The sequence below is a fragment of the Stegodyphus dumicola genome, chromosome 6 (genome assembly GCF_044657685.1).
Source record: "Stegodyphus dumicola isolate Sdum_Otavi_A_Nest chromosome 6, ASM4465768v1".
NCBI lineage: Eukaryota > Metazoa > Arthropoda > Arachnida > Araneae > Eresidae > Stegodyphus > Stegodyphus dumicola.
In genome coordinates this window covers 38,572,726-38,586,628 of record NC_140773.1, presented here as the reverse complement: position 1 = coordinate 38,586,628, position 13,903 = coordinate 38,572,726, and the positions used below count along the sequence as shown (strand labels likewise).

General features: G+C 32.4%; 1 long non-coding RNA gene across 1 annotated transcript in view; it reads right to left on the bottom strand.

The window, feature by feature from the left end:
• LOC146996696 (uncharacterized) overlaps positions 1–6,683 on the bottom strand; it is a 41,668-nt gene extending 34,985 nt beyond the window's left edge. Inside the window, exon 1 of the long non-coding RNA XR_015041597.1 lies at positions 5,873–6,683. This is a non-coding gene — a long non-coding RNA (uncharacterized LOC146996696). The remainder of the gene's footprint in view (positions 1–5,872) is intronic.
• Between the last annotated feature and the right edge of the window lie 7,220 nt (positions 6,684–13,903).

Sequence of the window (13,903 nt, the reverse complement as noted above, 5' to 3'; positions counted from 1 at the left end):
TTTTTCATGTGGCAACAGTCTCGCAAGCTGGAGACGAAAATCTGCTTTATTTCGAAAGTTGTTACCATTGCTCTCTTTCAAATCCTAGAGTTTGTTAAAATACGAAAATAGATAAAAGATGAAATAAAAATTGCTTTCCCAAACATTAAATACGTTATTCCCGATTCCGAAAATTCGAGGGAAGCCATTTCGACTATTCTCATCTTAACCACTTTCATGAGCGAAAATACTAATTAAAAATTCTGAAAGTTCTAATTTTCGCACTCATTTTTCCTAGTGGTAACAGTCTCGGGCGTTGAAGATAGAATTGTTTTATTTCGAAAAGTGTTGCTACTGCTCGCTTGCAAATCTTACATTTTGTTAATAAAAAAAATTGTCAATTTTACATAACCTATATATATAAAGAAGAATGTCTGTTTGTGTGTTTGTTTGTTTGTTTGCGTTATTGATTTCTCATCAATTATGATAAATATTTTGCGACATTGAATCGACTAAAGTTGAATATAGGTGAAATATTGGATGGAACTTGAGCTGTTATGGCCATTTGATTAGAAAGACGAAAATCACTAAAAGCTGAGTGACATTGCTTCTGATACAATGAGAGAGAATTATATTTTTCTATCGAAATTTTTTATGTGGGGTTGCATATCGCACCAGACTGAAAAATGTATAACTATGAATCGTATTTTTTACATCGTTAGAGAAGGATTACAACGGTATCGTTCTCTCTGTTGTTAGATACATTGCTTTCAATCTAACTTAATTGACATCGGGTACTTCCGCTAATAAAGAAATAAAATTAGAAAAAATTCATAAACGCACGACCAAAATTAAGCAGTATACATTATTTCAAAATCAGCAACTTTCTTTTAGGAATCGGGTATTCAAGTTTGAAAGAGCAATTCGAAGAAATAAATTTAAATGATCAGCAGCAAAAAGTGTGTATAATTTAATAGGCCTTATAAGGAAATTCACATAACTTATAAGGAACAATACATAAGGCCTTACAAGGCCTTATTTGTTGTTCGCCTGAGATTTTTGATTTTAGTAAGCACATAATTTTTCGATTTTTTTCATTCGAAAAAATATGCATCTGTTTCTCGTACTTTTCTAATATACAGTGAATTATTTCATAAGAGCATTACGCGGAAGTTTCTAATTAGTCGTTTATATATAGTATATAGACATTGTCAAAAATTTGTTTCCTCCAGATGTAAACCACCTGTTTCTCGACCGGGCCCAAACAGCTTTTTACATATTGTTAACTGCTAACAATCATTCGATTTACTGCATAGTTAAATGGAATGTACTCTGAGAGCTGAAAAATGTCAACTAAGCAATTTGCAATTTGATTCATTACTAGTAAATCTGAAATCAGTTTCGTTATTTTAACAAGAAAGGGCATTTTTATGCATAGTGCTGGAAATAGATTAAAGATTTAATAAAAATTAAATTTTAGGTTCGAGTTCCATTTGACGAATATCAAAATGTTTACCTTGAAATATTAATAAAAGTATTTTGAAAATAGGAATGTAATTTTTAGTTAATTTAAATCTATTTACTCTAAAGCAAAATGCCGTTACATTAAATATCAGAGGCACAAGTAGAAGATATAGAACTGGATATAGATGGCTAGAAGTAAGAAACAAACAGAAAAGAAAGAGAGAGATCAGAGTAAAATTATTCATGTTAAATTCAAATGGAAAGAATTTGAAAATGCTATATTTCAATAGCTAAGATTTAGTTAACTCTAACAGGGAGAAGTACCTCATATGGGCATAGTCTACATCATAAGTGAAGTGGTGAAAGCATACGGTATCGTGTTTTTACTATTTGAACACTTTCGAAGATCTGAATGATGAGTTTATATATGTCAAATACTCTATTAATTACTTATCTCTATCTATCTGTAATTATACACGTACTGTCCAGCAATGAATGCTCGATGTATAGGTCACAGCCACTATCCCACCAAAAGAGAAAACTTTCATTTATGAAACTTCCTAGTACGTCTGCCAGGGAAACGAAAACAGGCTTTACATCTAACATTATCCTGCACATTTTTATGAAACATTAACATTTTGATTCGACCCTTTTGTTTTATTTTGTTTTGAGTTTAAGCAAACGTTTCGAAAATCATTCCTACTTGTAAATACCTGTTTGTTTCTTGTATGTTTGGGGCACCTTTGGTCATGTGGTTAGGATTGCAGAATACTGAGAGTTTTATGGAACTGATCATCCCAATTGTAATTTCCATTATTTATATACAAAAACAATATAGGAGCATGAAAAACACCAATATGGATAGTTTAATAAGACGAAACTTCAGCTCGTAAGTGCTGATAAAAAACAATGTACAATAACTAAATGTTACTGTAGGATGTTTATTATAGCTTAAATAAACAATATTCTGTTTTTGCTCAAACACAGCGTTAAAAATACCAAGTGGTTGACACGAAGCCACATAAATTTCATTTGACTAATTATTAATATATTATTATATCATAATATTAGTTAGCAGTGGTAAATCTAGGTATTAAAAAACCGTAAACACGAATTTTTGAAAATTTTAATATTTCTCTTTTCGCCACGTTTGAATTATCCATTTGAAATTAGTCATCAAGAAGGTGGCAAGGGGCCTTCATTTTCAAGGAATGATTTCTACCGGCCGTAATTTTACAATAATATTATAAGATTAGACATAATAAATCTGACAGCATGAATGCATTATATGAAAAAAGCACGGAATTTGCAATGTTTTGCTGTAGAATGTTATACTAATTCTCGATTATCCGTGTGTGGAATACCCATCTTGCAATTTGGAACTAGGTACCGTTGAAGCAATTTTAAGCGACCAGCGAATATATATTTCATTTAGTCAATTTGTCGAAATTTTAATCTTTTTAATTGCAGTTTTACATTATTTTGATTACCTTTAAAAACGAACGTGAGTAACTCATCTGAAAATGTATAAGCTGTGAGAGAAATCATATTGAATGATCTGAGCATACAGAGGAGACTAGTTATATGCCTTTGGCTTTACAATCCTTGTTAGAATATTTCATTTTCAGAGTTGTGTTTTTGTGTTTATTGCAGCTTGTAGGATGATGAGTGAAACTGCTTGGAACTCCGTGCATTAAATAAGTGCAAACATTGGTTACAGACCTTGTTAATTAAAAAAAATTAAACTTTACAAAAAATAATGTTACAGAATACATATATTTCTTTTACATTCCGAATCAATTTTTCGTACCTAGTTGAGTCACATAAATTATGACAAACTTTGAGAAATTAATTTAAAAGAATTAAATATGAAAAAAAAGAAATAACAAAACAATTATAATTTGGCTGTGCAAGAAATCTCAAAAATACTACGTTTATGTTTCTGAACAAATGCATACTTTCCCTCCATTTCTATCTATCAATTTTATCAATTATCTCTCACACCCTTTTTTATGAAAATCTGTGATAACACTTTACAAACATTTAAACAAATAAATGAAACTTATACAGATTGGACTGTCAAATACCTCGAAAAATTAGTTGTTAAATTTCAAAAAATTTCAGATTTCATTACGAGATATATCTGACATCGAAACAGGTCTCAATTCGATAATGTCATGGATTTTTAGAATTATGATTACAGTTTGAAATTATCCTTATTATATGAAAAATATTAAATAAATTTGTTATATATCAGTTTCCTTGCACACTCTTGTGCTATATGTACTTTAACGTACAAAGAACGTTATAGAATAATACGTTATAGAAAGAACGTTATAGAATAATACGTTATAGAACGTTATAGAAAGAACGTTATAGAATAGTGTTATCAATGGTTATTTAAACCAAACTGCTGTGCGTTTTTAAGGCCGAGCGGTAGCTTTCTAATTAACACGCTGAGTTCGGCGCCGAATTTGCTGTCCTTTCCGTTCAGCCGGCAGCGAGCTAAGCCTTAAAGCTAAGCCGTGTTTTTGTTTAGAATGTTTCAATACATTTCATTAATGCTAAATTTGATCACATTTCATTGAGACTATATTTATTTTTTAACTTATACTGTCGGTTCCGTGGAACGACGCCAGGCAAACGAAAATTCCAGTGCCGGTTCCCAGGGACCGACGCCGGCCACACGGAAAGTTCACTGTCAATCCCGAGAGACCGGCGCCGCGCTCAACGTGTTAAGAAAGTTTCGGGCCGGTAAGTAAATATGTATTTAATTCAAATATATGAATTGATATGTAATCTATATATATGATTGATTGTATTTGAGTTCCATTTCGAATACTCAAAACTTAAACACAAAGAACTAGAGGCAGCAGATACATAAATCAGTTTATTGAACGCAATTTAACAGAATCGTTACAGGTGATGAGATGTGGGTAGCTCACTTCACCACAGAAAACAGCAACTCACAATTGATTGGCGTCACAGGGATCCACGCGCCGGACGATCCTCAGTCTATGCAAGGAAATTGAAGGGATAGTAAAGGCATTCTGCTCATTGACGTATTGGCGAGTGGTGCTCCGGTGAAAGCTGATCTTTATTGCGCTTTACTAGAGAACATCTGAAGAGCCATTCAGAACAAATGGTTTGGGATGCTCAGTGCTGGTGTTGTGGTGTCCTACGACAACATCGGACGCATACGGGGAATTCCACAAAATATATGTTGCAGACGTTTCGCTGGGAGATGTCTGACCATCCATTCTATGGCTTCGATCTTGCTGTTAAGTACTTCCACGTGTTATTGCACCTGAAGACGTTCTTGTCTGGGCACACTTTCCTACAGGTGAAATGTTGCAGACAAATGTGACGGGCTGCCTTTCTTCCCAGGCGACAGACTTCTATGACACTCTAATGGAAATAGGTAACCGACGCTATGACAATTGGTATAGTTCCGATGTTTCTTATGCTGAGAAGTAGCAGAAATATAGCTGTATCTTTTGCAATAGGTTTTTCCAGGTAATAAGACTTTGTTTTTTATGGTTTACGGCAAAGTAATTTTTCGGACGACCCTCTTATTGTTTAAATAATCATTATCAAATGAATATACCTTCATCTAAATCAATATCTAACTCATTGAAATCATCATATATATAAATTTCCTTCTAAATCCAATCAACTTCATCTGCTAATCTAAGACATCTAACTAAGCATAACTACCCAAAACACATCTTCATGTTAAACCATCATATATATATATATTATCATCATCATCGTCATTGAAAATATCGCCAAATTAAGATAAATCATTATAGCCCAAATCAACTAAATAAAAAGCAGTATCATCTAAATCACCACCATCAACAATATGATTCTCATTTGATCATCGTCTTCATCACCTCAAACTTCTAAATCACCATCAAAATTGTTATCTAAATAACCAAGAAAGAAATTATAAAATTATCACCAGATAATTGAAAACCATCATTTAAATAATCATCATCATCGAAATCATACCTTCAGTTTAAACCGTCGTATATGTCATCATCACCATTATCATCGTCGAGATAGATAAATCATAATCTTCCAGATCATCTAAATAGAAAGCAATATCAACCAAATCATCATCTTCTTCATCCTCATTTAATCATCGTCTTTATTGTCTAACTCCTCTAAAGTATTATATAAATCACTCTCACATCATGTATAAAATCGTCATCAGTCAAAACTATGTCACCATCAAATTCATCTAAATATTTATTATCACTTAATACACATCGTCATTTTAATCATCATGTATATCGCGTCACCATGATCATCGTCAGAATAAGATAAACCATCATCACCCAAATCACATCAGTCATTCTAAACCATCCTATGTATCATCTTCATCATCATCATTGAAGTCGTCGTCAGAATGAAAAAACTTCACCTAGATACAAAGCCCGATCACCTAAAGTTTTATTATCATCCTACTCAATTATTCATACTCTTCATCACTAAACCATATACTCACGACCACCTAAATAAAAAATCAGCAGCAGTTAATCTAAATTGTCGTCCTCAAAATTCCAGTTAAATTATTCAAATCATCGTCGTTTAAATCATGACTTTTTAGTGTTTCGCTAGTGTGCCGTCAAATAGAGCCAGTTTCATTCAGGTACAGACAGAAGGATATCACCGGAAGTTCACTACCGTTGGTTCAGGTGTAGTAACCAACCGCCCTCAGGAGATGCCAGAGGCTTGGGTACGTAGCCGAAACCTATGCCATCTTAGATAACGTGACACTCGGAAGTGACGTAAGAGTTTGAATAACGTAATGTTTCAAAAAGTTTGGTTTTTGTGACAACGAAAATATTTTTTAAAGTTTCATTTCTTCCGGAAACGACGAATTGTTTTCTTTTTTTTTTTAGGCAACGGCCTCTTGAACCCCTTGAAATCTTGTTTGTAATGACATTAAAAATTTCCCTTTTATCATTAAATCTGTATTTGTTTTTAATTGAGCATCTCATTATTTACTGTTTGTTCATTTTGCATAATTTTAATATAATAATAATAAGCCAAATGCAAAATGTTAATCGTTAAAGAGAAATGCGACCAGAGATATAAAATTAAAAATTAAAAGACAAAGAATTAAATTTATATATCAAGTTTTACCAGAATAGAAAAAAAAGAGAAAGGACTTTAAAGAATAGAATAGTTGAAGGGGTGATGAAAGCCAAAACATTTCATAAAATGAGGATATCTGATATTTGCATTTTCAAATTCTCTACAATTTTAGCTTTCTTAAAACACCGTTCTTTAATCTCTATGAAAATTAGGACTGTACAAAATCTAGCTTTAATTTGTCATTGAATACTTTGATAAATGATAATTTTTACATAAAATCGCGTTTTCCCCCGAACGTGATTTTTTATACTCGATGTAGTACCTGTTCTCAAGAACTACTGCTCACAGGTATCTGAAATTTTTATACCTTATTTACTACGCTTCCAAATATTTGCCGAAAAGAGCTTTTGATTATAATCAGTGCTAAATTTTACTATGCGTAACAAAATATACAGTAAAATACTCTAAAATTTAAAATGATAAAAAAGCTCTTTTCAGTATATTCAGCTAGGTATTGTGACGTTACTTCCCTTAGCGAAAGACGTTTCCAGAACATTTTATCCGCGAGGGGCGAAAGACGGTTAAAGGAAGGGACGTAGTTACGCCGGAAAACAGAGTGGAGGCAAGCTGGTGGGAAGAATACCAGACTTGTGACTTTTGCGGTTGGACCGGCAGTCATGCCGTGTGCAAAGAGATAACTTAAGCTAAATGTATAGTAGTGGTATTTGTTTTATTGTGTATTGTTTAATAAATTAGTGGATAAAATTTCAAAGCTGATGGAGATTATTTTCCTATTATGGCGAGTGCATGAGAAATGACCGAACCCGCCTCGGACTTGAAACGGCGCGAGGTGCAAATCGGCGCAGTCGATAGGATAAGATTGTGAAAAAGGAAATCACTAAATAGTGAAAATAATCACTAAATAGTGAAAATAATAAATAAATATGGTTGTAAAAAGTTACTGAAAGTTATAAAATGAAATTCGGTGATAGTTCACGAATGGATCTACGATGAGAGAAGATTTTTATGACGAAAGAAAATGGCGCGTTTAGGGCCATGTGTGCGAATAAATTCATCCGATTTGTGAAAGCGTGATGTGCTAAAAAGTTAACAGCCAGTGAGTGGTAAAATGAGATCATCAGTGTTCATCATCCTAGTGAAATCATGAAAGTTAAATCAGGGATAATGTGAATTACCGTGTTGTAATCATGTCAAGTTACGTGGCACTGCAGTGTGCTCATGATTAAAGTTAACAGCGTCAAGTTGTGCTCGTCGTTCGATATTTTCACTATCGGGATCAAAGGTAAGTCCTTCTTAATTTATATATTAACCATATTAACTTAGAAAATTATAATTGTTTTTATGTCTGTTAATAACATGATTCGAATGTCAGGCGTTAAAGCCAGTAGACACCGAGAAAGTATATTTTATATGGAAATGAGAAATTAAGGTTCTTATTTTTATCAAGATATAGGAGATTCTTAGAGCAAGGGAAACGATTATTGAAACATTTGAAAATAATGAAAGGAGTTATGTTTGACCCACCATCGAAAGCTGAGAAATGGCTGTTCTTTTTACATCATGATGAAGTGATTCTTAATCTCTATAAAATATCTGAAGAAGGGAAAATTATTTTGCAGAGTTTAAAAACAAAAGTTAAAAGTTTGATCGCGACTCTCGATGAAATGGATTGATATAACAATATTATGATTAAAGACACCGTATTAAAAGAATTCGAGATTCCTCGGAAAAACCGATCGAGGCAGGCTGGTGGCGTGAATACGAGACTTGGTACTTTAGCGATTGGACCGGCAGCCATGCCGTGTGGAAAGAGATTACTTAAAACATGTTTTGCGCGCCTTATATTATGTATATAGTTGAGATTACTTAAAACATGTTTTGCACGCCTTATATTATGTATATAATTAAATGTATACTATACTAGTGATATTTGTTTTATTGTATATTGTGTACCGTTATGTGTAATAAATTAGAGGATAAAATTTCAAAGATAGAGATTATTTTCCTACTATGGCGAGCGCATAGACGAACCTGCCTCGTGCTTGTAAGAGCGCGAGGTGATAGATGTACTTTAATTACGTAAAAACCTTCAAGCCTGTAAGAACAGCAGATTTTCAGAAAAGGTAATCCAAAAATTGCCAATTCAACATTGTTGCTATAGGGTTTCCAACACCCCTTAATGAAAAGGAGTAAAATATTTTTTGAAAAAATGGCATTTATGGAAATACAAAAAAGAAATATGTTTAGCTTATAAGAGTATATAATATTTCTGTAAAATAAATAAAGTGAGAATTTAAAAGCAATTTTTTAAAATAAAAAACCAAAAGGAAATATTTATAGTTTTTAAAATCAGTATTACTTTTGTAAAATGAAAGAACTTAAAATCTTTTTAAAGTAAAAATAGCGAAAAGAAAAATTTAAATTAAAGTTTCACGTTATTAAACTAAATATTGAAGAAAGAAACATTTTTGACACGAGAAAGGGAAAATAAAAGAATTTAAAAGTCAAAATTGCATTTACACAAGTTGCAACTTTGATAGAGATTCGCGTTCCTTTAAGCCTCGGGCGTCTTCCTATGACGGTCGGTTACTATTAAGCTTGTTATTGTAAACTGGCTATTCAAATTACAGTCGGTATGCGCAAAGGGGGCCTGAATCTTCATCCTGAAAAATAAACAAAATTATTGTTACACATCACATAAAAATATCAGTTAAAATGATATTTCAATTCTGAGTCACAAGCATGAGAATATTTGAGAAGGTTACATGGCATACGCAAATAACCAAAATGAAAGGTACTCGAAACGCATGTCTGTGCACTCTCTGCAAAAGTTCAGACCGGATCTTGGTCGTTTGTGGTAGGCATTGACTTGCAAGTACAAATGTGTTTTGAAAAACGTAAATGTTTGCGCTTTGGTACTTTTAAATTTAAAGTCATTTGTTTTGTAAAAATTACGAAGCCTAGCTCTTCATATGTTTCTCCGACACTCATAATTTTATGAGGAAAAAGTTTGCACTCGTTATGAAATAATTTTGAACATAAGTATCTCCGTCTGATTTCGATTGACATCAGTCAATTGTTTTGTGATTTATTTCTTATAACCAAAAGGAAAGTTTCCGAAATGAAGTCTAGGTATTGGAGGAAAGAATAATTAGTAAAATGTAGAAAACTGATACTTTTATTTTCAGCTTTTTTGAAATGAACTCATTATGCAGCGTGCCAAAAAAATTAAAAAGACTTCTCTCAAAATTTAATTTTCAATGTTCTATTTTGGAAATGAAAATACCAATTAACAATAGACAGAACTCGTCCTTGACTTTGTAAATTATTCTAGAAATCCTTGACTTCCTATAGCTGGTAAAAACCTGAAATCTCTTACTAAATTTGGCATGGAATATGCCAGTAAATTTCAAACGTAAAAATGTGCGCCATTTGTTTTTACATAAAATTTCTCATATAAATAATTCTTGGATTAGACTTTTTTTGAAAAGTATCTTGACCCAAAACGTTTAAACTGTTTTCTTAAAACTTTCGTTTGCTATTGAAAATTTTATAAATATAACTAGACTGAGTTTTGAATAAATGAAATTACAACCCATAAGCACCTTGTTGGAACATTTTGTATAAGAAAACGTAATCGCATATAAATCAAGTTCTTATATCGCTTAATTACAATGCATCAGGTCTTTAGTAAATAAAGAAAGCAATAAAATACACATGGTGGTTTGGCAATACCAAAAACATCATATCTCGCAACAGCTCTTCTTGATTATTTCATACCTTAGGAAACACGAGCAAATATGTCAATTGCGGAAACATTGCAGTTTGGCAAGCGATAAGGTGGTGCGCAGGAGAAATGATTATCGGGGAAAATATTTCTTCAAGGTAGGAGGTGATTTGTATTCATTCTGGATGTGGAAGAGAATGTTATTCTAGGACTTCGAGAAATAAGGAACATCATTTGGATAAGAGTGCACTTTCGACCAAAGTGAATTTGCGGAATTAGGAGTCATGTTTCTTCTTTCTGTAGTCATTTGAAGCCGTGGTTCTGATGTCAACATCAAAGACTTAACGATATCACATTTGATTTTAGTGAAGTGTAGTTCATCCAGTGCTTTCTTCACCAGCAGTTATGGCTTTCGCCGAACGAAACAAACACTATGCAAGTTTCAAATGTTAAGTCATTCAGTTTGCGAAAGAAAATGGAAATCATGCAGGATGGTTTTCGTGAATGCTTCGTGCACGAGTGGAAGAGGCATGAAATTTTACAATGATTATTGCGCCAAAGAATAAATGTGTATTGCATAAAGAAGTAATGAAATAGCTTACCGTCGGCGAAAGTGTTGGAAACTGCATTGTAGAAAATCCCCATCATCACTAGAATGGATTAATTGTAACAAGAAACAGCGTACGTTTCTTTGCCTTAAAAATAGAAAAAACGAGTGCAAATGGAAGTGAAAACTCTAAAGCAAACTGAGGTTGTGTATTCGATTTACTTCACGGAATAATTCAGTTCTCCGAGAAAAAGAGATAAAATTTTTCCAAAGGCTTCGAAAATATAGAGATAAAACTTTGATGAGTTTTTAAAAATATGTTAAACTTTATTTACTATCACGTGTTGCAAATATCGATGTCATTCCTGAAGTTTTGATATAGTAGGAGATAAAGAAACAATGATATGAAAGAAAAATAACGGTTAACATAAAATCAATAGGCCAACGAGAAATCTCACCTCACCGTACTGATCTCCTGCTTAGCCGACCGTACGAAATTAAAAGCTCATCGATATCTTGAAAAGAAAGACTTTGCTGAAGTGCAGTTTCCCGAAAGTGTTTTCATCCGTATTCACGAGAAATGATCGGCGGAGAAAAATGTTGTGAAACTGTGGATAAGAAATATTTGGCAAAAGCTTCCTTTTGCCTCAGATAATCAAGAAAGTCTAATACTTTGGGACATGTTCATTCTCCATCTAACGGATAGCACAAATATGTTGTTGAAAGAGTGTTATACAGATATGACAGTTTATCCAGGCGGATTATTGCCATTAGTTCATATATTAGACATATATGTCAATAAATCATCGATAGAATATTTTAAACGTTAGTGGAATACTCGAACAAAAGTGAAGGTGAAGAAACTAATTACAAATGGAGACCAAATACGTCATGTCAGTGCATAAATAGTGTGTCAGTAGATAATAAAATCACGGAATAAAATTAAACCCGTTTAATTTATGTGGTATATCTGACGGTCTAGATGCAACGAAAGATGATTATTTATGTGTGGATCAGAGTAAAAGTTACGGCAAAACTGAAACAGAATTCGATGATGTGCTTGAAGTTATAGATTGAGACGTATATGAGGAACTTGGATCTGTCTATGCAAGTATGGATCAGAGGTGAAGGTGAAAATGAAACAGAATCCGATAACGAAAATTTTTAAGTACTTAAACTATGTTATTTCTCTTAAATAAAAAGCATTTAATTACACGCAGAAATCTAATTTTATCTAATTCTAATCACTTTTTCCATATTTCTAAACATAACATTTTTATAGCTGGCGTACAGCGCGTACCCATAAATTTCCATCTTGCATTTTCTTTTAAAAGTGCGCCTTATACGCCTGAATATACTATACCAAACATAGCTGAAACTTAAGTGATAGAGATATTTACATGCTTGCTGAAGCATTATATTCTGTTTTTTTCCCTTCTATTAGTGTATAAATGTTTTCAAAATTTCGATGTTACGTTTTTCAATCTTTGTGTTTAGAAAAGGGATAAAGAATTCAAACTTTTATCTCCGAAAACAAAATTCTAAATCAGATTTCTAATGAAGAAGTGAAATTCTCTATAGCTTTACTTTCCGGACTAATTAAAATTAAGAAAAAGAAGAGAGAAAAAAAATAACTGATTTGGGTAAGCAGAATATTTAGCCATTCAGTATCTATTGATGGGAATGTATATAACTCTAATGAATAGTACAGAAATAAGATAAATTTACGTTTCAGTTTGTAGGCCTTACATTTCAAAATGGTTTTAATACAGCTTAAAGAGCATAGCCAAAGATTATGCTCTCAGCCGCTTTTTCAGTAATAACGTCAGAGAATAATTCTTACAGTTACAATGTTTTCAAATAATCCATTCCTTCAAAAGTAATCTATTGTACTAAGATAATGTGTTTTCGAGGGCAGAAAATGAAACAGAACGGCGAGATCCATCAGAGTATGATCCTGTAATGCTTTAACAAATCTTTCGCAGTCTTAAGTAATAGAGAAATGTGGTAGAGCATCATCTTACACTATATTCTTGTATTCATATTATTTGTATTATGTGACTATGTGTCTCTATTCGATGTGTGGGAAAAAAACGTCTCCAACAGGTTTATATATACGATACCATTCAGATAAACGCAAAGGAAACCAACATTTCCATCTAATAATATTCATTTTATTTTAATTATACCATTTTCTAGTTAGATAACCAATTTGTGAGCAAGAATTTGCATCGTAACAGTGAATCATATTGCTGCCAAATTCCAAATATAAAAAACTAAAGCTCACGAATCACAAACCGAGAGTTTCTGTGAGATTTATGAGGTGCGAAGGAATTTCTATTTTGAAAGAAATCGAAATTGATATAAATTCGCTTTATAACATATTATTCAGTTTATTTATCTAATTATATTATGATTCTGATGTAATGTATACACACATTTTAAAAGTTATTTCTTTCGCTCATTTCAATTTGTAATCTTGAATTTTTACACTGAAAAAATCCTGAGTAGAGACGGAAACTGTGGTATGTCAAACTGAATTTAAACAAGGTGAAAGCAAATGAAAAGCTAATGTACATACTACAATAGCTTTTAATTTGTTTAGAATTACAATCTTAGTAATGCAAATCATGCTGATTAACACATAATTAAAAGTGGATAAACATTCCTTTTTGAACGTTTCTCTGAACCTTGATATAAAGTTCTATGAATATCTGCAGTTGGATAAGACAGCTCAGGGTCAAACAAATTTTAAAATGAAATTTGTATAAATTAATTTCATGAGTTCAATTATGAAAGATATGCCGTGCAATATTTATTTGCACAATTTAAAGCCAGTAGCACAACATAAATTTATTGTTGAAAAATATTGTCATGTGTAAAGCTATGTGTTAAAAAATTCAATAAACTGTGACTTTCCAGGTAAAACCGGAAGACCTCGCAGCCATGAAAGGCACTGAAAACATAGATCTGAACTACGAAAGAGTGTACTTAGTTGCTGCTAAAATAATACTGGTATCTTAAAGTTAGCATGACTAATTACTAGCTTATAATATATC